Here is a 21,621-nt window from a genome sequence, read left to right on the forward strand (position 1 = left end):
CGTGAGAACAAAATATTTCTCGTACAGAGATTGACTGTATGGGCTTTTACCGGATATTTCACCTTCCAAAGGAAGGATGAATCCAGAGGCTACCTGGCCCGATTACAGGCTCTGCCTAGAGAAATAGAATGTAAACACTTCCTGAATAGTAGATCTGATGATCAACAGCTCCGATACCATGTAGAAACTTTTTCTACAATTATCTAGCTTGCTCTGATACCATGTAGAAATTTTGAATAATTTAACACATATTCAATGGAGATTATCCTGATCATGTACTAATGCGGAAAACATACACAATACATAAGCTCCTCTACGTTGATCAAGAATATAGCAGCATCAATAACAATAAAACATCAAGAGCATTCACACATTAACACAGTATGTATCACGGGGAAAACATCTCGCTAAAAACCCCACACTATCTGTATATTAATGATTGAGTCATGTAACATTACACAGCATAATACTTCTCACAAGTATCTCCACCTCTGTTACACACAATACAGCTCAGATCTGATCTCCAAATCTCTTCCACTGCTTGCCTGCCTCCACTGCTCAATACCTGCTCAAGAACTGATGAGAATTGCTTCCCAAACTCGATTTTCACCTGCAAAATAGTCACTCACTCTTTGTGGACGTGAGCAAAGGCTAAAATGCGGGCCAAATACGTGAGCAAACTCATTGGCATACTCAATCCTTTGATTGTGCAAGATCTGGTGCACAACTATAGTCACAACTGATAGCAATCTGATTCTCTACCACCTGTTCCTGTTGAACTGAACATGCACTGACATGCAACTGAGTTAACTGATGTATTCTTTAGTTGTATTATGAGTTAATAATTAGTTTAACAACTCATCATTAGTCTATCTGCAGTTAGACTAACTACAACCAGTTTAACTAAGTTAAACTGAACACAACTCCATCAACTGTACCTCCAGTCCACTAAACTCAACTCACTTGAGTTCTAACTGAAGTCATGCATGCAACAACTCAACTGACTCATAAGAAAAACGAATTTCCTTCTGACAGCTGCATGTGCCACTTCCGTAGCTCAAACTGAAGTGCTCCAAGAGAATAAGATTAAGTTTATAGTCCAAATATTATTGTGAGATAATAATATTTGACTTTTCTATTTTTGACAGCCAGTCTAAAAATAGACTTGATCACTCACACTGTGATCACTCACACTTTCATCAAAAATAGAAGTCCATCTATTTTCCCAACTTGATCAATCATCCATAAACATAGACATGATCCATATGTCTAAAAATAGACTTGCGCCAAAAATAGCCTGCGGGCCCACTTAGTGAAGGCGACTCTTTTCACTAAGCTCCATCATCTTGTTGCAATCTCAACAAAATCTAGTGTCTATCCAGCGCTGCTAGTCCCACTAAGGCTGCTAGCTACCTTAGAAACAAACAAACTAAAACTACTTTCGTTTTCCTTTATGAGAAATAGATAAGAGGGGAATAAAGGAGACCAACCTCTGTCTTGCGCCTGGTTCCTTGCTTGATTCCTCTCTCTTCTGATAGATCTTTGCCTCTCGCTTCCTCGTCTACCCAGCGTCAAAGAGCACCTGTAGAATCAAAGAAGCATAACACTATCCAAGAACATAGATCTATTATCATAAACAATATAGGACCAGATATATGTTGACCACACAAATGCATATATCATCAATCATACAAGAATGTGGAGGAAAACTTGAATAGCTTTATTAATAATCAAGAATAGCAAAGAGGGTTACAACCAATTGTTCTGACCCAACATCATCCTCTCAGCAAGAAAGCCCTTCTTCACCTCATGAAAAGCATAGATCACCCAACACTATGATGTTACACCAAGAAACCAGCAACACTTCCTTACAAGATACAAATTTCCAGCCTCCTGGATCTCTGGGATGAGGGATCCAAATATAGATGTTTGCAAGGGGGGTGAGTCAGCTTTTGAGATTTGATTAGTGTCCTCTCTCTGATAGTTCTTGATTCCACTTGGAGAATGATGATCTCTTACTCATCTGTGGGTGAACGCAAAGAGGCAAGTGTCACAGGAGAAGTTTCTGGAAGATTCCATGATCCTCCACCTTGCAGATTGACCCTGCCATTTGTCCACTCTCGCCCATCGCACCCCAAAGAAGGGCTTTTCAAGATGCATCGCACCTCCCGTGTGTATTTAGGTGGGATGCAGCGCACTTTGACCATGGAGCAGGTGAGACGGTCTAGTTTTGACCAGTTCTGAGCAATTTTTCATGGAGAACTTCTGGGAGAAGATGTAATCAGTTGACCTTGTTCTTTTAGAGGTTGGAACAACACTTTTAGGGACTTAAAAGCCCTTGGTTTATGGACATTTATGATTGGGGTTGCAGTGTCCAAAAATGTCTATAACAATATGTCATAAAAGAGGTTGGGGAATACTCCAAGATATCCAGTTACCAACCAATGATAGCTGATGAGAGCACTTCATCACATTCCAGTGATAGTGAGGATTCCATGGGCACTTATCAAAGGCGCATCAGGAATGAACGTTCCAAGACGATCCAGAAAGTTTGGAGGAGAAAGAATCATTGTACTTACTACAATGAGGATGGAGACCAGAGAGCCACATGGCAGACACTCCATGCCCAAAAATCACCTATGAATAAACCAACAGGTGAAGATGTTCAACAAGCGAATCAATCATAGGGAGACGAGCCATTCACTTTGTTGAGTGAGAGACAGTTTTATTAGATATAGTAGCTTGTCATATTATTGTAAATCATATGTTGCAAAATGATTTTAAAAGTGATGATGTGTTTTCCATAACTTATGAAAGCAACATAATGATGTTTTGGAATCTTGGAATCTTGGCTAAATCTAGTGGAGCCGCTAAATTTGGTGGAAATTACGAGGCAAGAATTTGGCACTTTGCGGTAACGGATTCCGGTGACATGAACTCGCGAGATTGTTGCATACTTAACTTTTTCGGTGAACCCAAATTTCGGCCAACGAATTTTGTTCTTATTTTTTTTTTAAATAAAAAAAAGTAACCAAAAAAAAGTAAAATTGGCCAATAATGACCCAACAAATTAACACTGCCAACCATTCTGTCAGGAAGACAGGGTTACAAATTAACGCCATTTTTTTATTATTTAAACTCATATTTTCCATAAGGGAACAAGATCATGAAACCCAATGCAAAGGTGGAACCGTGAGCGGACATGAAAACCGAGGAGTGGAACCCTGACACAAGGGAATATGCAAGGATTCTAAAAGATTCCCCAACGACCAAATTTTGGCAGTTTCAGAACCAAGCTGACTTTATACTCATTTTACTTAGTTTTTCATAAGGAGTGCAATGGTGAAGTCAAATTTGTCACATGAACAACATATATTCAGTGAATTTGCATAGAGGAATCTTTGTGGAATCATGAGGAATCCAAAAGATTCCATAAGGGCTAACTTTTGACAGTTTCAGAACTAGACCGACTTTATACTCATTTTACTCAATTTTTCACAAGGAGCACAGTGGTGAAGTAAGATTTTTCATATGAGAAACAGATCTTCAGTCAACTTTCAAAGAGGAATCTTTGTGGAATCACAAGGAATCTAAAAGATTCCCTAAGGGCCAAATTTTGACAGTTTCAGAACCAAGCCGACTTTATACTCATTTTACTCAATTTTTTACAAGGAGCGTAGTGGTGAAGTCAAATTTGTCATATGAGCAGGATAATTCTAGTCAATCAACGAGAAGGAATCTTGGGGGAATCTTTGAGATTCCTAAAGGTCCAGATTTTGACCGAAGCAGAAAGGGGTCGAGTTTACAGTCATTTTTCATGATTTTTCGCCTGGAATTAAATAGTGCAATACATTTCTTCAGCAGAGGTGTGAATTTTTAGGCCATCCCCAGAAGTGGAGGTATAAGGTGTCTTTTGTACATGCATGTAATTTGATTTTGCTGAAGATTAATGAACAAGGCCTCCCCACTTTGAGCAGGGCTCGAAGACATAACCCACACTAGGTGAACTCTGTTATCAAGTTGTTTTGTGCCTTTGTTTTCTCATGGTTGCATTTTATTTCTGCTCCTTTTATGTGATATGCTTTCATGGTTACATGCTCTTTTATATGAAATTATGTATGCATATTTGAAGTGAAAAGATCCGGATCAACATTAGACCAAGCTCGTGATGAAGAAATGGAGTAGAGCTTGACAATGTGGTGGACTGGCCACATGTTGAGCTGGAAAATCGATTTTGTTATTTTTGTTGGAATTCTAAATATTTAATGTAAGTGTAGGATTGGTAGTAAGTTGAAGAGTCTAGGAATTAAGATTTATTTCCATTGTAATAATTAGCTCACCATGGTTGCCTTTTCGATTTCCATCATTTAGGGGGAATAGGAAACAAACCATTCACCGAGGATTGTGAATAAAAGAGGCATCAAATGAGGAGGAGAGAAACTCTTCTCCCGCCTTTGAGTATGTATGTCAAAGTGAATGAAAGAAAGTTTCTACACTATACACTCTTCATAAATCTGCATTTTTTGTTCTTTGGGTTCCACTCAAACTATGTGTGTACATTCTATTTACATTCCAGAATTCGTTGTGACTATTTGTGAAATGTTTTGTGGTGTCAAACTTGACTTGGAGCTGTGATTAATTATGTCTATTCTGCTTATAGTGACCTTCAAACCATTTTCATAGTGCTTATGTGTTTGCAGGCAATATCATTCCCTTTTTCTTGGAACGTGGACCATTGGTGAGCGAGAGTGTAACCATTGACGAGGATAGGCAGGAGGAGATCATTCTCTAAGTGTGGAAGTCGAGTTAGACCATGGAGGAATTGAGTCTGTAGAGTATCGATCCATTTCGCCTTCCAAAAGTATGAAACACAGTTTTTTGAAGCGCTACGAAAATATCTTGTAGTGCCTACAAGTTTTTAGAAGAGTGATGCGAAAATATTTTGTATCACCTACAAGCAGAATTTTTTGCACTGCATTTTGGAGTCTAGATTGCCTTTTTGGTTTTCCCATTGTCGTTAAATCCTTAATCAAGACAACCAAATTATGTGAATTTAAAATTAAAATAAAACCCATGAGGTGTAGACCAGTTGTTTTTAGTAGGGTTTAGTTCCCACCACGTCTTAGTTTCAAACCTCATGTGGAGAGGTTGAGGATGGAAACCAATTTTGGGGGAATTAAGTTATCCCAAGGGGAAACACATCTTGACCGAGCTTCACACAATACCGGTGATAACATCTCACTATGGATAGATTTTTCTTCCATCCCATAAATAGGCTGGCCTTGGCCTAGGATCAAAATAGTTAAAAAAGAAAGGAAAAAAAAGGAAAAAGAAAAAAACAAACTTAAAATAAATACGTATGCAATAACTTTGATTTTAATTTATTAGTTTCTTCGTTCTTTATTTTCAGTTAGACTAAGTTGGTGTAAAGGAATTTTAAAAATATCACCATCACCATCATCGTAAAATGAAATACCAACCCTTCATTTTGTTTTAATTTTTTTTTGCATTTTTTTCATTTTTATTTTTCCTAATATTTCTTTTTTAAAATATATTTTCTTTGTGATTTTTTTTCTTAGAGAAAAAAAGTATTCATCATTTTAATTACATTCTGCTAGTGCTTTCAACACTTGCATATAACAATTTCATATATGCGTTGGGCAGGTTTATCGACATCTTTTAAGATTGTAAAGGACCTACTATTGTAAGATTGTAAGATTGTAATGGATAATGTTCTCTAAGTTTCCTAAACCTCATTTAAAACAAAAATCATATCTTACTAACAATTAAAAATTATCCATTAGTGATTTGTGAAGAGTGAAACTATACATGAGCACTTTGTAAAGAGTACATTAGAACATATTCTGTGGAAAAAGAGAGGACTCCTCTATTAGCATGATTCCAACATCATCATGTTGAGACTCCTTTGATAATCCACCAATGATGGTATTCAATCCTTTCTATACATGATTATATAAAACATTTTGAAGCATTCCTAAGATATTTAGCGAGTATGTCTATGGCCTTAATGCAACATTTTGAATTTGATCAATACCTTTCATCCAATTAATAAAAGAAAGTCACCAAAAACATGTAGTCTTTAGATTTCTTTATGACATGACCATTCCTTCAAGCACCTCATTGTCAACAATTTAAAATTATTATTTGTACCTATGCCAAGCTTGCCATGAATTTAATAAAGTGATTTTATGAGATAAACAAGACCCCTCCAACACCATACTTATCACATGGAACTTGTTTTGATCCATTAAAGAATCCCCATGGAAATGACTCGTCTATCAATAAACCCCCAATATGTCTTGGAACTCTTTCCTTCAACTATGATATACATCTTTTAAAATTTCCAAAGATAAACATAAAAAATTGGCTCTTGATTATCATTAAATACGTTATTATTGGAACAAGCCGTATCCATAATACTAAACAAGATAAACATCTAAATACCTTAAGTTCCTTTTTCCTAAACCATCTTCTTAAACATTGTTATATAAGAGTACCACTCCAAACATTGGTAGTCGAATTCTCCACTTCCACATTTGTTGTGCATCTATACATTGGATCACTAAATGCCCATTATTCTCTTTAACCTCTACGAATAAGTCGAATACACTTTGACCATTTTTATCCTTTCTTTTGCGTCATATCTCATGACATCATGTTTCTAAGGGTCAACTATAAGAAAATATTGGTTTTCCTCAAAGCTTTGATTCAAATATTTTTCCACCACCAAACCTCTCCTTGTATTTCCTTAGATCTCATAGCCTTGTATCCAAGTTTACTAGATTTACACTCCCTACAAGCCTTATCTTGAGCCCATGCCAATATGGTTACACCATCAATTAATCTAATATGACCTCTTCTTAGTTTTACCTCCTAAGCCTTCCCTATAACCTCTTTGTCTCTCTATAGAATTAGTGATTGGTTTATTTTCCACGCTTGTGACTAGATTGTGGTCAAAGATTTTTCCTCATTTTTGGTTCAAATATAAGATTCCTTGATCATGTAGCTATACTAAATTCTCTACTGGTAAAATCATTGGAGTTCCCTCACACCAAAATAGGATAAGTTCCTTATCTTACCTAGGTTCCATTTCCAATGTTCTAGACCATATTGTTTTCTATAAATAAGAAAGTCAAGATTATTGTTTTGCACTATTTTGAGACATCCTTTATGCTCTTCCTTGGATTTTTAATCGAATGTAATATAGTACCTAGCTTAGGATACTTTTTATTTGTCACTTTCTTCTAAAGATGTGTTTGGTCAACAAGTTTTATTGAATTATATAGCTAATGATTTGTTAAACAAATTTGTATGATTTATTCCCTAATGTCCCATGTCCTTTGTATTTCTATATCTAGTCATTTGTCCATATGTATTCCTTGATTGTCATTTTTACTTCCCCACAAAAAATTGAAACTGAATTTCCTGAATCTTTGAAGTACACTTTTTGGAATAAAAGTAAGTGAATGTTGATACATAGGGATTAATTCTAATACAATATTTATCAAGGTTGTTTTCCATCCCTTGATATCCATATGATGCACCAATGGGAATTTTTACCTTCCTTCCTTTTAATTAATCAACCCCAATATCTTTTGCTATCATTATCAAGGTTAAGGATAACTCCTAGGTACTTGAATCCCTCTTGCATGGAAAAAGTTGTGAAAGGGAACAAGGAAACTAAAAATTGGATTATTTAACATTCATTTACATTTTGATGGCCATACAAAAAGTTTTAAGAATCTCTTCAAAATCGATGGATTCTCTTTCTATACCAAATTTAAAAATAACGAAATTTCATCCATAAATAGAAGATACATTGATTGTAATAAAACTAGGTTATGTTCACATAGGATGAACACCTTAATGAAAACACTCCCACACACACATATTAAAGATCAATACATTGATGTTTATGTGTTTAAAACCATCAAAGAGGGAAATAATCCATAACCCCAATAACACGACCACTTGAGGCAATATATTAATGCAAGAAAGAATAATGGTGACATGAACATCTCTCATAATTGATCATTAATAAATGACCCTGAATGCTATTTAAATAAATATCATGGACCAGTCAAGTGTTAAACCATATATCATGTGATTTTATATCAAGGAGGTGTTTTAACCATCATATTATTCACGTGTAGGACATGATTGTGATCATATAATTAGTAAATTACAAAATCACACTAAAGAATCACACTAAAAGCACACTTTAATCTAATATTACATTAGAGAAAGTCAAATTTAACTAACTCCTAATGTTTAAATTCCTAAACTCCCCCATTAAGAAAATCTTAGGATGTGATACAAGGATTTACAAAGTGACAAAAAAGAGAAGGAAGGAGGCACTAAAGCCTATTCCCCCTTAATGAAAAGTTTTTGAACACTAATAGGAACCAAAATTTTAGGAGCATCATTGCTATGAGGGATTTAGTGAAAATGTCAACAACTTGATCACATGTTTGAAAATAGAGCACTTCAAGAACATGATCTTGAAGAAGCTTCTTGATAAAGTTCATACATAGCTCAATGTGTTTGCTACAATATTGTTGAACTAGATCCTTGATTAGTTGAATGACACTCTAATTTTCACACTAGAGTGTAATATGATGTTGTTATTAGAATCCAAACTCTAAAAGGGAACTGTTGAATCCATATGGATTATTAAATTGCATGAACTGCTACTCAATACCCAACATCAGTTGAAGAAATAACCAATTCCATTTTCTTTTTACATGCTTCAATGGTAGGTATGGACAGGTTGAAAACATAGCACACAACTTTACACTTTTGATCATCAAATCTCTAGCTCATTCGAAATATGTAAAACCAACTGTTTGAGAAATGACCCCTAAACTTATTGCATGGAAAACTAAATCATACCATAGATAGAATGAAGTGTCAATTTTGCTACTCCAAATGGATTTCATGGGGTTCTTGCATGTACTAGTTTTCAAGATCAACAACTTGAAAGGAGATGAAAAGTAAAGTATGCGTTAAATACAAAAGGATTCCAACTAACTGAGGGTACAAAGTGGTGTCAAATTTTGGCGGGGTACAAGAAGTATAAATTCCAACTCTAAATTGAAAGGGGGGTTGGATTAGAAGAATCCACGTGAAATTGGAAACGAAGGTCACATGCATACCTAGGTTGGGAGAGAGATATTCCTTCTTGGGTTTGTAAAACTTAGAGGACAAGAAAATAGTGCAAGTGTCCTATATCTATCATTTTAAAGTTATTTTCAAGGCTAGTTCTCACATGTGTGATAATCTTGGGATTTATATTAGTGAGTATAAGGTCATCAACATAAAGTATAAGTATGATAATATGGTCACTTTCTTGCTATAAGCATTACGACTAGAGTGGCATCTTAAGAAGCGAAAGTCATGAAGGAATTAATCATTTTTTTTGTACAAGCCCAAGGATTTTTCTTGAAGCCATAAAGGGATTTCTTGAGGCGATAAACAAGGTTAGAGTCATTCTAAATAACTCTAGGAGGTTTTTCCATATAAATATCTTCTTGTCAATACACATGGAAGAAGGAACATAAGGGGTTGTATCAAGGGATCTGAGACAAGGATTGGTTAGCTGGTCTTTAGTTTCCACTTATGTTTATTCACATTTCTCCTTTTATTTTATGAACATTTTATTTGATTAAAGTTAATCTTCAACAATAGTTGATAGCATGGGATTATATTAGAATAGGCCTTAATCTTGCATATATTTTTCTAGCATCTCCAAGTATTACGATATTGGTTCTATAATTAAATGTTGGTAATATAATACATATATTTTGACCAACAATGGTTCCATCTAATTGAAGTAATGTGATTCTAAATAACCTTATTTACCACAAAAATTTCCATGCTTGTCAGATTTATTTCCTTTTGTTTGAACCCCTTTATTAACATTAGGAGAAAGAGAAGGCTGAAGGGATTTCAAACCATCATTTTTTTTTCTTCTTGTGAGGGTGTTGTTGATTCTTTGAATTCTTGGGGATTTGTTCCTACTGTGCCACTAAAAATTTGTTAGATGTACCTGCAATGCTAATAAATTCAAAATTCAAGAGCTTAAATTGTTCTCTAGGAGAGAAAAAAAACATGCTTTAATGGAGGGTAAACCTGTAAGTAGTTTTAATCTTAATGGGAATACATATATGAGTTGATCACATTTAATTCCTATCTTACATTCTTTAAGTAAAAGGCAAAGTTTCTTAAACATAGAAAAATATTAATGAAAGAGAAATCAATAGGATTTAAAGCAATGAATTGATTGTCAAGTTGGTGGCTTGAATCTCATTGTGTTTACCATACAAAAACTCCATATTTTTCCAAGCTTCATATAGGGTTTCGATCCCTTGTGGGTGAAAAAATAATTCAATACAGATTGACATCTTTGTCAATCTAAAAATTGAACCATTTTTACTATCCCATTTGAATTTCTTTGATGCATTAGTGGGGGTAGTTTTTATTCCAAAGGAAACTTGGTAAATTCCTTTACTCCTTAGTTAACCCTCCATATGGGATTTCCATAGTTAAAACTATTAAGTAGGACCTCTCTTGGACTAGCTGTATTATAATATGGAATACATATAAATCTAAAAATAAAAATTGATTACTTGAATATAAAGAGATCAAAAATTAAATACTTAAAAAATTAAAACCCAAAATTGTACCCATATGTAGAAGTTATGCATCTTGAAAGCTCACAAAATGAGGATTATAATTTTTGTTTTAATCTCAATTTATGTGCTATTGATGTGGCACTACCTCAATCCATGTGCAAGTGAGGTGGAAGTCTTGGTGTATGTGTTGCTCAGGTGGCACCATGAGGTGAAAAGTTCAAATTCATAAATTAAAGGCTAACATGACGTTCCAATGAGTAACGGGTTAAACAATTGCATAATCCAAAGTTGAAGGCTTAGGCTTCACTATAACATTCACATGAAGCTTCATGCATGCATGATGAAGCTCCAAAGAGTAATGGTTACACATACACAAAGGCTCCATTAGGTTCATTAAAGCTTCCAAGGTGTGGATTCCAAGGTAACCATGGAAAATACCCTCCAAGGTAGGCTAGTCTCCAAAGTAGAGCCCATGTGGGTTGCCAACCTCGAAAAGGTTTTAAAAAATTATAGTTTGAAACATTTCCCACTCTTTTACATAAGGGATCCAATCAAAAGGTTGAAATGAATAACTACACCATGAAGAAAAAAACATGAACCAATGGGTAGATTAAGGTGGCGAGTGTTTCACAGTCCACAATTAGAGTTAGACTACCACATGCAATAATTAAGCACCCTATGCATAGAGCCACACTAAGGGAAAGAGAAGAAGAAGATGCTAGAAACACTCTTTCATAGTTCATTAAGGGCTCCACTACACGAGACTAAATTTGAAACTAAGCCTACATGCAAATCACCTCTACCATAAAACCTCAGCCATAGTCTTGACTCCATTGCAGGCTTCCCCACATAAATAAAAACTGGAACTACAAATAACGAAAGATGAATGCCCACAATAATATACATGTATCTCAGGAGTTCTGTAAAATTAGTGTCATATTTATTCAGTTCACCATGATGATAGATCCATCCACTAGTGTTGATTCAGTTGATAACACGACTAAGGAGCTAGTTTCGACCACAAATTATGGTTTTGAATTGAATTGAAGTTGCCATCCTTGACTCCTCCTTTTGATCTCATCCTTTTTCCCACTCATTGAGTAGATGTTTCATAAATTTGGCTGATGATCATACTCATGTCTATATTGCAATTTACCTCAGAGCATTATGTTTCATGTAATGAACTTGATAGTTACTCGAGATGAGCCCAAACCATCCCTACTCATGCTCGGTATAGTGTTGATAAGTATCTCTCAGCAACATGCCTTTCCAATACTTCCACCCTTGCCTCATTAGTTCTATGGTGGTGTGAAGATAATTTTTGATCCAGGAAATTTTTGTTAATGCTTTCAAACAAAAATCTCCATTATACAGGACCTTTTATTGACACTTATATTTTCACGTGAAGCATGAGTGATGCATATTCAAAACAATAGTTCAACAAACCATAAACCATAATCAAGAAGAAAATAAGATGCAGTCATAACACATGATATGATAATGGAGTTTGTCTAGTGCGGACTACGTCTCCAGGCCCCGGGTTAAGAGTGGGGAGGCTGCTTCATTAGTATTTACATGAAGATGAGTACATAATGAAATATCTAATGATACAAGGATAAATCCCTTATCTAGAATGGCATGTCTCTCCAAAGAGATGTTCTCCTTCAGAGAAATCTCACTCACAAGATGTTCTCCTTCAACATGAAAAAGGAATGATCTCACACATAAGTGGCATGAAATGGACCTCTCATACAAGATGGCATAAAATGGTCCTCTTGAATCCACTGATCATATTCAATCATACTCATCAAAATATCAAATGAATACATGGAAAAAATACACCTTATACCTCCAAATATGATAATAGCCTAAAAAAAAAGTGCTCAAATGAAGAAATGAGTTGCTCTATCACGTTCCTTGTGAGAAATCGTGAAATTTGAGTATAAACTTGACCCTGTTAAAAACTGTCAAATTTCAGCGCTTAGGGAATCTTAAAGATTTCTCAAAGATTCCACATAGGGAATATTTTGTGGAATATTTCTTTTGAATATACACATCTAAAAAATAATGTCTACTTGTGTCTTGGTTCCTTTTGTGTGGTTCCTCTCGGTTTCGTTTGCCTGGCTGAATGGAAAAAACTGGTTTATATAGCTTGAGGTGGATGGAATTTACAACATGGTCCATTGGGTTGTTGGTTAGTCACCAACGTGGGGATCTGGAGGGTGCAAGTTAAAACCCTGCCCTTGTCAAATTTTATGTTCATTATTTAAACCCCGTTGACGATGTGTTTATTTGGTGGTTGGTTGTTTTAATAACTGGAATTTTGCGTTGGACCGCTTGTTGGTGGGCCGACCACCCGGGCAACACATGTTCAAACCCCGCTGATCCACTATTTTGAATGTGGCCATTTGGAGGGTACTGTGGGCTCCATCCCAACATCCCAATTAATTACAGTGATATGGTTTTCTTTTGAATCAGTTCACCTCACATTTTTGTCTACCATTTTCGTATGACCGTGACATTTGTCCAACTACAATTATGCATATTTCACCTTCTTACTGTTACGCTTGCAACACTTGCCAAAATGATGTCTCCATTTTGCAGGTGGATGTAGTGGCGAGTGGATGTGTTGTTACTATTATTCTTATCACATCTTTTGGAAGGATGTCTCCATTTTGCAGGTGGATATAGTGGCGGGTGTATGTGTTGTTATGCTTTCCAAAGGGTGAGCCATTTTTCCAACTACAATTCACAGATATTTCGCCCACTTACTGTTACATTTTCCACGCTTTCCCTGGTGAACGCATTGGCCAGTGGAAGGTGGCATTATTGCCTAAATCCTCACATATCCTATAGTGACTATGAGATAGATAAATTCTCAATGAGTTTCTATGATTTTGTGCTTGAATTTAACAAAATAAACAGAATGAATGAGTGGATTTAAGCTACGCTTTCATTATTTTGTGCATAGGTGAATACATGTCAATAGATAGAGTGCAAAGCAAAGAGGGAAACCAATGAGAACATGAAAAGTCCAATTAAAACTCTTCCCAAATGGCTAGCTGAGACTTTGCAACAGATATATCAAGTCTCAATACCTGGGAAAATATCAAAGGATTGTGTGCTGGAGGGTGCTCGTTCAAGTGTCGCTTGAAAGATCCAAATTCTCATAGTAAACCCCATGTAAGTAATTAGATAAGTCACATTTGATGAAAATAAATAGTGTCGCATGATTCAAATCTCTCCCATGAAACCACATAGTAACCCCATGTAAGTCACTAGATAAGTCACTTTTAGTGACAAGAAATAACGACGATTGATTCGAGCTCTCACAAGAAAAACACGTAGTTGTATGAGGGATTCAAATTATCAACAAGAAACACCATGTATGTCGGTGGATAATACTTTGTAACTTATTTATACACACAAACTTTACAAAAACTTCACAATTCATAGGTTTATGTTCTAACACGATCAACGAATATGTGGATGTTATACTTGATATGTTGAAGAAAATTTTTTGAACAAGAAGTTTGGGCAAAGGTGATCAAATCCAAAAGCCCACTACATCACTAACATCTTCCCCATAGAAAAAATGGGACAAGCATTCATAGCTAGAGGATAGTGCAGGGCCATAGTGTGGCTATGAAATGTATGGGCACTAGTTCAAACTCCAAACATATGACTTTGGTCTTCTTATCCTTTGTGATAGAAAAGGCAAGGACCTGTAGCTAGAGTTAACACAGATAAGGAGGTAAAGCTAATTCTAACACGGAGCCTCTGGAGTTTTAGCTCCACAAAAGGTGAATTTGTGTCTTTGGAATGTACCTTGCTAAATTCCCGGATTGTTTGTGATTCTCTAAGATGATCATACTCTATTTTGGTATGGACTGTGGAATGATTCACTTCATCCTTTTGGTTGCCTACATTTTATCCTATGTCTATATGGATTTGCAATGTTGTTTTTATTTGAATTTTTGTGTGTATAGTTATTTGAGAGAAACAAAGAAAACTTTTGGCCAAAGAGCCTAGGGCACCAAAAGTGATAACTAAAGCTCAACTTCCCAACCTAGTTTAGAAGGCACTGTGGTTCAAATTGCTAGAAGGAATATTGTACTACAATATATGCAACTAGACTTTCTTTTTACATTTCCGTCTCAAGATGCGATTTATGGATCATTAAGACATTTTTATATCCTTTTCTTTTTACATTATCGTCTCATGATGTGATTTATGGATTAGTAAGACATTTTTATATCTTGCAGGATAAGGAGGTGAATAATCAAATTGTCAAAGTTCATGCAAAGGATGGTAACTTTGTTGAAACAGAGTGGAAAAAAATGATGGAAGTTGATGTAGTGATGGTAGAGAAGGTTATTTCTTCCCAACTTACCTTTTCTTATTGTCATCAAGCTATGAGGATGGTGTTTTCTATCTTGAGACAATGAACCTTGACAGAGAGACAAATTTAAAGTTAAAGCAAGCATTGAAGGCGACAACACAATTACATAACAATGAAAGTTTCCAGTCCTTTAAGGCTTTTATCAAATGTGAGGATCCAAACCCAAGCTTGTACACATTTGTTGGCAGTATGGAATATGAAGGTCAAACCTATCCTCTGTCATCTCAACAGATTCTTCTTAGAGACTCAAAACTCTGCAACACAGAATATATCTATGGTGTGATAATTTTTAGTGGACATGATACAAAAGTGATGCAAAACACGATTGACCCACCATCAAAGAGAAGTGGGATTGAGAGGAAAATGGATAAAATTATTTATTTCCTCTTCAGTATGTTGGTTTTGATTGCATTGGTTGGTTCAATAGCCTTTGGTGTCAAAACTAGGGATGACATGCCATATTGGTGGGACTTAAGACCTAATGATGCAAATGCTTATTTTAATCATGATAAACCAGCTTTAGCATCATTTTTGCACTTTGTGACAACACTTATCCTGTATGGTTACCTCATCCCAATTTCTCTCTATGTATCAATAGAAATTGTGAAGGTCGCATAGAGCATGTTTATTAATAAGGGCCAAAAAATGTATTGTGATGAAACAAATAGGCCTGCACAAACTGACACATCCATTTTGAATGAAGAAATTGGGCAGGTTGACACTATCATATCTGATAAAACTTGTACATTGAACCACAATTTGATTGAGTTCCTAAAGTTCTCTATTGTGGGTATGGTCAAGGTATGACAACGGTGGAAAGGGAAATGGCAGAAAAGTACACAAATATCCCTTCCATTTGCCAAATTGCAATCCCTGAAGAATATGAAGAGATTGGTAAAATCAGTTATGAAGATGAGCCACCAAAAGAATCAACTTTTGTTGTACTAACGAGGGAGCTTGGCTTTGAATTTTTAGAACATACACAGACAAGTGTTATACTGCATGAACTAGATCCAACCCTTGACCTAGATAGAGAGGTGGGTGCTTGTACACAATAATTTTCTCCATGAGGATTTTTGTTGGTTATTTATGGTGTTATATCTGGTTGATGCTACATAGGATTATTATGGAGGCTATAAGCTCCAATCCATTTTATGGCCCCTAATGTGATAGAGGTTGTGTTATGCAGTGAGTACAAAACTTTAAATGTATTGGAGTTTAATAGTACTTGAAAAAGATTGTTTGTATAGTAAGGAATAAGGAGGATCAATGGTTTCTATTTTGCAAAGGTGCAGGAATATTATAGCTCAACCTTTTATAAATTATTTCTGTTTATGCATGGAAATACAAGGATTCAATATGATCAAAATTTTATGGGAAAAAATGTGAGAACAAAGATTTTCCAAATATTGGTCGGTAGAAAAATTTCAAGTCTATGAAGTGTCTCGAAGATGTTGGGTCTTATATATTAATATTGGAAGCATGAAGGCCAACATTATTTTGGAAACTTTATTAAAGTCAATGCTAATGATTGTTTTTCTTATAATGCTTGTATTGGGCGATGGAATATTTTATAATGGCTATTTTTATGTCTGTGCAGTGTCATTTTGAAACATTGTCAAAGAATCAAGGAAGAGGATTCGAGGAAGCGACAATAAATCATATAAGTAAATATGTTGATGCCCAGTTAATAGCCTTGGCAATTTCATGTTGCGAGCTTTGTGATCTTGATGAAGAGGAGTACAAAAATTGGAATGAAGAATTTATGGAGGTTATAAATACTGTAAGTGTAGATCGGGATGAAAAAGTGGATGTTATCACAATTTTTTTTGAAAGGGAATTGGTTCTTGTTGGTGCAACTGTTGTCGAGGACAAACTGCAGAAGGGGGTGGGTCATAATATCAAAAATGTCTTGTTTTTCTTATGGCACAATTTCTGATGTCATTAGTTGATGACTCATGAAAGGGACAATGCTTTGTTGTATTATGAAGTGTTTTTTTTTCTTTCATCTATTCACATGAACTAAAGTGATTTCTTTGATAACTTGCAGGTTCCTCATTGCATTGACAAGCTAGCACAGGCTGGTATTAAGATCTGGGTCTTGACTGGAGATAAATTGGAAACTGCCATCAATATTGGGTATAGTCTAAAGCACTTGATACTATGTGTTTGAAAATATTTTATAGTTAAATTTTAATTTACCTCTGTGGTTATCAAATGGTTACCATTTCCTCCTACTCATTTTCCTTGAATGGATTTTATCCCTGCATATTTGCATGCAGTTTTCTGAGACAAAGAATGAAACAAAAACTGATCACATTGGATACACTGGAGATAAATGTAGTAGAGGCACAAGGAAACAAGGAAGTCATTTCAAAGGTAAATACCTCATCTTATGACTGTTTCACAAGAATCTGAAACACATATCTATATCTTCAATTTATCCAAAGGATTCATACTCTGAATTTACATGCCATTGTTTTATTATTTTTTTTTGGTCTCTAGGGAAAGTGTACGAAAACAAATTAGTGAGACAAATGCAAGTGAGTTCAGTAAGTAGCAATGATGATGTGTTTTCTCTGATTATTGATTGGATGTCATTGGCATATGCATTGGAGAAAGAAATTAAAGAGAAGTTTCTGAGTGTGGCTATTGGTTGTGCATTAGTTATTTGCTACTGAGTCTCACCAAAAATAGAAAGCACTTGTAAGTGTCCTCTGGAACCAGGTTCACTAGGATTTCAAATATTTTTCTATCAGGGACTTTCCTTTTTAGATAATTAAAATCCATGTCTTGTCATTAAAATCCATGATGTAGCATCTTATTACAAAGGCCCATTCTATCATCATCAAAGGCCATTTTTCCCTTACTAGAACATCTCAGAATAGATTGTGTTAAAGTATGTGGTGGTCGACATTATTCAAGGATTGTTTCAAATTGGTTATAAAAATGTGTGCAGTGCCTAAATGCAGGCATGAAACCTTAGATCCTAGATTACAATGATCTCTCCCCAATCCCATTGATAAATCCATTCTATGCCTCACGAGACTTCCAATAGATTATCCTGGTGGGATTCCCCAGCGATGTTGAATTATTCTTGCAAGAATTTTTACATAGTAAAAAATGCCAAATTAATAGCGATGCGACATACAAAAATAATACGTTAAACTCACTTTAAATAATAACATTGAAGTTGAAATATATTTCTTAGAAACTTAATGAATTTGAGATGAAAATTAATATAGATTTATTAATTTGTTTTTTTAAATAGATTCAAGATTCTATTATTGTTTTTTTTTCTCGGTAAAAGACTAAACTATTCTATTATGTACAGGAAACAAAAATACATCATGGTGAAACAGAAGAGAGTCAGGCTCTGGGCATGTCACCCGAGAGCGATTGAGTCATGCCAAAACTAGCCCACACAAGGGCGCCAGACACAGAAACTAGACTTCCATAGGAGCTCGCCCACGCAGGGGCATTAACCATTTCATCCCACGCAGGGGAGACCGACCTTACCCAGATCATTGACACAAAATTCAGTAACTTGGAAATAGACCCAGACATGAAAGAGAGCAGACACATTGTTACTTTAACAAGTTCAAAATAAAACAAACAGCAAAAGACCAGACAGAAGGCCATAGAAACCTTATGTGCAGGAATCCTCAGTCGTCCATTTGCACCTCCTCGACCCGGCACCAGCCATAGGCTTCTCTTTCAGCCGTAGTGGGATAGGTGTCTTCCTCCTCGCAAGTTCCCGGCTTCTTGTCTTGCTCGCGTTGCATTACGTCTTCCGGGGCTAAGGCCGCATCCTTACCCTTCTTCTCCTTGTCCGCTTCAGAGGCTACTGCTTCATGGTGCTGATTGTCATTCGTCCTCTGCCCCTGTTCGTCCAGGGCGTCCTCATCTTCCCTGGAATTTTCTATGAACAAGATAGAGACATGCGCGCTAATCCGCGGATTGTTCATGGCGCTGCTGAAATTGAATATGGCCGAACCAAAGGCAGGCAAAGCATTCGAGCTTGAAGCCCTGTATCCATGAATTGGCTGGAGTGGAGGGGGTTGGCATGAGAAGAGCGAGCGAGGTGACAGTGGCAACAATGGACAGCATTGTCCGATTCTTGACTGCACGTAGAACCCCCCCTGGAGGTACCTCGGCGGCTAAGCATGCGCTGTCGAGGTCTCACCATTCTTGCGGGATGCGGAAGAGCGAAGTGCCAAACAACCACAGGGTAGTTCAAGTCCCCTGCAACCAGATCCCCTGCAACCAGACCTCCTGCACCCAACTCCGAATGAGGGATAAACCAGACAGACGGATAAGAAATCCCGACAGAGACGGAGAGGTCGGGCACCTGCAAAACCCCAAACATTCTCTGATCCCAAGCTGCGATTTCCCTTATAACTTCAGCGGCTCTGCTTCGGATCTCCCCCGCCATAACTGTTGTCGTCGCCTGAGCCAATTTACCTCGCGGGTCATTAACTCTCGTCTGCCATCCCACCTTATACCAGCTGCAATCGATGGCAAGGTTCTCAACTGCTGCCACGTGATGGCCACAGGCTGGCATGTGGCCGTCTCCCGTCGCCTGTCCCATCTCACATATCACCCGCATCCGGGGAAGATTCTATTATTGTTATGGATAATTTCATAATTAATTAAATATGGCATTTTTATTTTATTTTGTATATAAATTAAAATCATTCAATTCATAATGAATAAATAAGTAAAAATATATTTTAAAATGAAAACTTAACAATTTCATTGGTCTAGCTTAGCTTTCTATTCATCCATTTTTATAGTTATCCATTGATTCAATTAGGTAATTGAGTTATTCTTTCTATTGATTTGAGGAAACTACACTATATTCTCAATTTGAATGTGTTATTTTCATATTGACACTACATTTTTATTATTATTAAACAATGTTGTAGTCCCCCTTGAAAGGCTAATAATATTGGGATGGGATAGTGAAATTTAAAAATGTTGGATATGTACATGTGTCTTTGAAATTATCACATAATTTAGCAATCCTATCGGCGTCTCTTTGCACCTTTTGGGGTAATTGCTAGTATATATATATTATTATTATATATACAATGTGGTTAGTGTTTGGGCGGGTTAGCCGAGCTCACCACCAATTTTTTTTTTTTAAACAACAAATCAAAATCATCCCACCAGATTTTAGGGGTCACCGACAAAATTAAGTAGGCGACAATTTGACCAATTCCTATCTCAGATAAGTGCTAAAGTGTTTCTCAGTTAGATGCCTCCAATTTTAGCATATTTTTCTAGATTTATCTAGACTACCAAATTTAGTGAGCCTCCAAATTTAGTAGGTGACAAAAGCACTACTCCATTGACTTGAACTTTGATTGCCAATAACTTGTGCATACGAAGTCGGATTTGAGTGTTTCCTGCTTCGTTGGAATTAGGATGACGAGCTCTTTGTTTTGGTCTTGGTTTCGATGAAATCCAAAGACTTTGAGTTTTGAGCCTCTCCAAAGCCACCTGGATCATTCCTCCCCACTAAGGAGCTTTTAATCCTCCAAAAGCATAAACATGACTGCAATCTCAATCTGCACAACAGATGCCTCTTACAGGCCACCTTCACTTTTGCACTTCCGAACTCAAAATGATGACATTGACACCTGTATCATATGTAAAACTTGTACTTCTAATACATGTTTAATTAAAAGACAAATCATGACCCAAGAAAACCCCATAAGCCAAGAGTTTATAACACATTCATGGTCAAATTTAAATCAGAATCATAGTAGGAACCATACCCTAAGCTATCAACTAAAAGGCAAAAAATATCACCATGTTGCATTTATAAGTGATGACAAACACTACACCACTTTTACACCTTTTTCCCATCCACACAGTCTTTAAAAAGCAACATGTGATTTACAATGATGGCAATTTCTCAAGTATGCTATTCATCCTTTTAGTCACCAAGGAAAACATTCTCTTTATTTCAAGTTGTTTCCATAACTGCCCTGCTTCATGAGCTACTTTGTCCGCTGGTTCCTTTACATGTGCTTTCCCAAGCTTATTGTCCTCCTTTGGACATAGTTCTGAATGGAGTTCCAAACATGTGGCTTTATGATGTCCATCCTTGTTGCAATGGCTACACAAATTCTTCTTCCTCCATACTTTCTTGACCTTATTTCTACCCTGATGTGGAGAAGGGTCTTCATGTCTTGCCCTCTTCCTTGCTGCCATTGTTTTCCAACACTTAGCAACAACATGGGTATTCAAGCCACAAAAAATACATGGTTTTCTATGCCATAAGTTTTGGTCATTATTATCAATCTGCTTGTAATCAAAAGGAATATTAGATTATCGAGACATTTTATACCTTTCTTGGTTGTCTTTGGTGTGGATTTGATGAGAAGTACTTGCCTTAGCCCTTCTTTTGCAATACTCACAGTCACGAGAATATTGTGATGTACTCTCAACATTCTCTTTCCTCGATAGTTTTGGCAATGGCTTGGATTCTATGTCTGAAGAACCCCTTGATTCTGCTGCCTTCGAACATTCTCCTTTCAATGTACCCCAAGCCTA

General features: G+C 36.2%; 2 pseudogenes; both read left to right on the forward strand.

The window, feature by feature from the left end:
- Positions 1–2,444: 2,444 nt before the first annotated feature.
- On the forward strand, positions 2,445–15,864 carry LOC149267237 (putative phospholipid-transporting ATPase 8 pseudogene; annotated as a pseudogene).
- A 769-nt stretch (positions 15,865–16,633) lies between these two features.
- LOC149267238 (putative phospholipid-transporting ATPase 11) lies at positions 16,634–18,043 on the forward strand (annotated as a pseudogene).
- Positions 18,044–21,621: the final 3,578 nt, after the last annotated feature.

Source organism: Pinus tabuliformis, chromosome 6 (genome assembly GCF_031772625.1).
Source record: "Pinus tabuliformis cultivar Carrire ecotype Pingquan chromosome 6, CPIR1, whole genome shotgun sequence".
In the NCBI taxonomy this organism is placed as follows: domain Eukaryota; kingdom Viridiplantae; phylum Streptophyta; class Pinopsida; order Pinales; family Pinaceae; genus Pinus; species Pinus tabuliformis.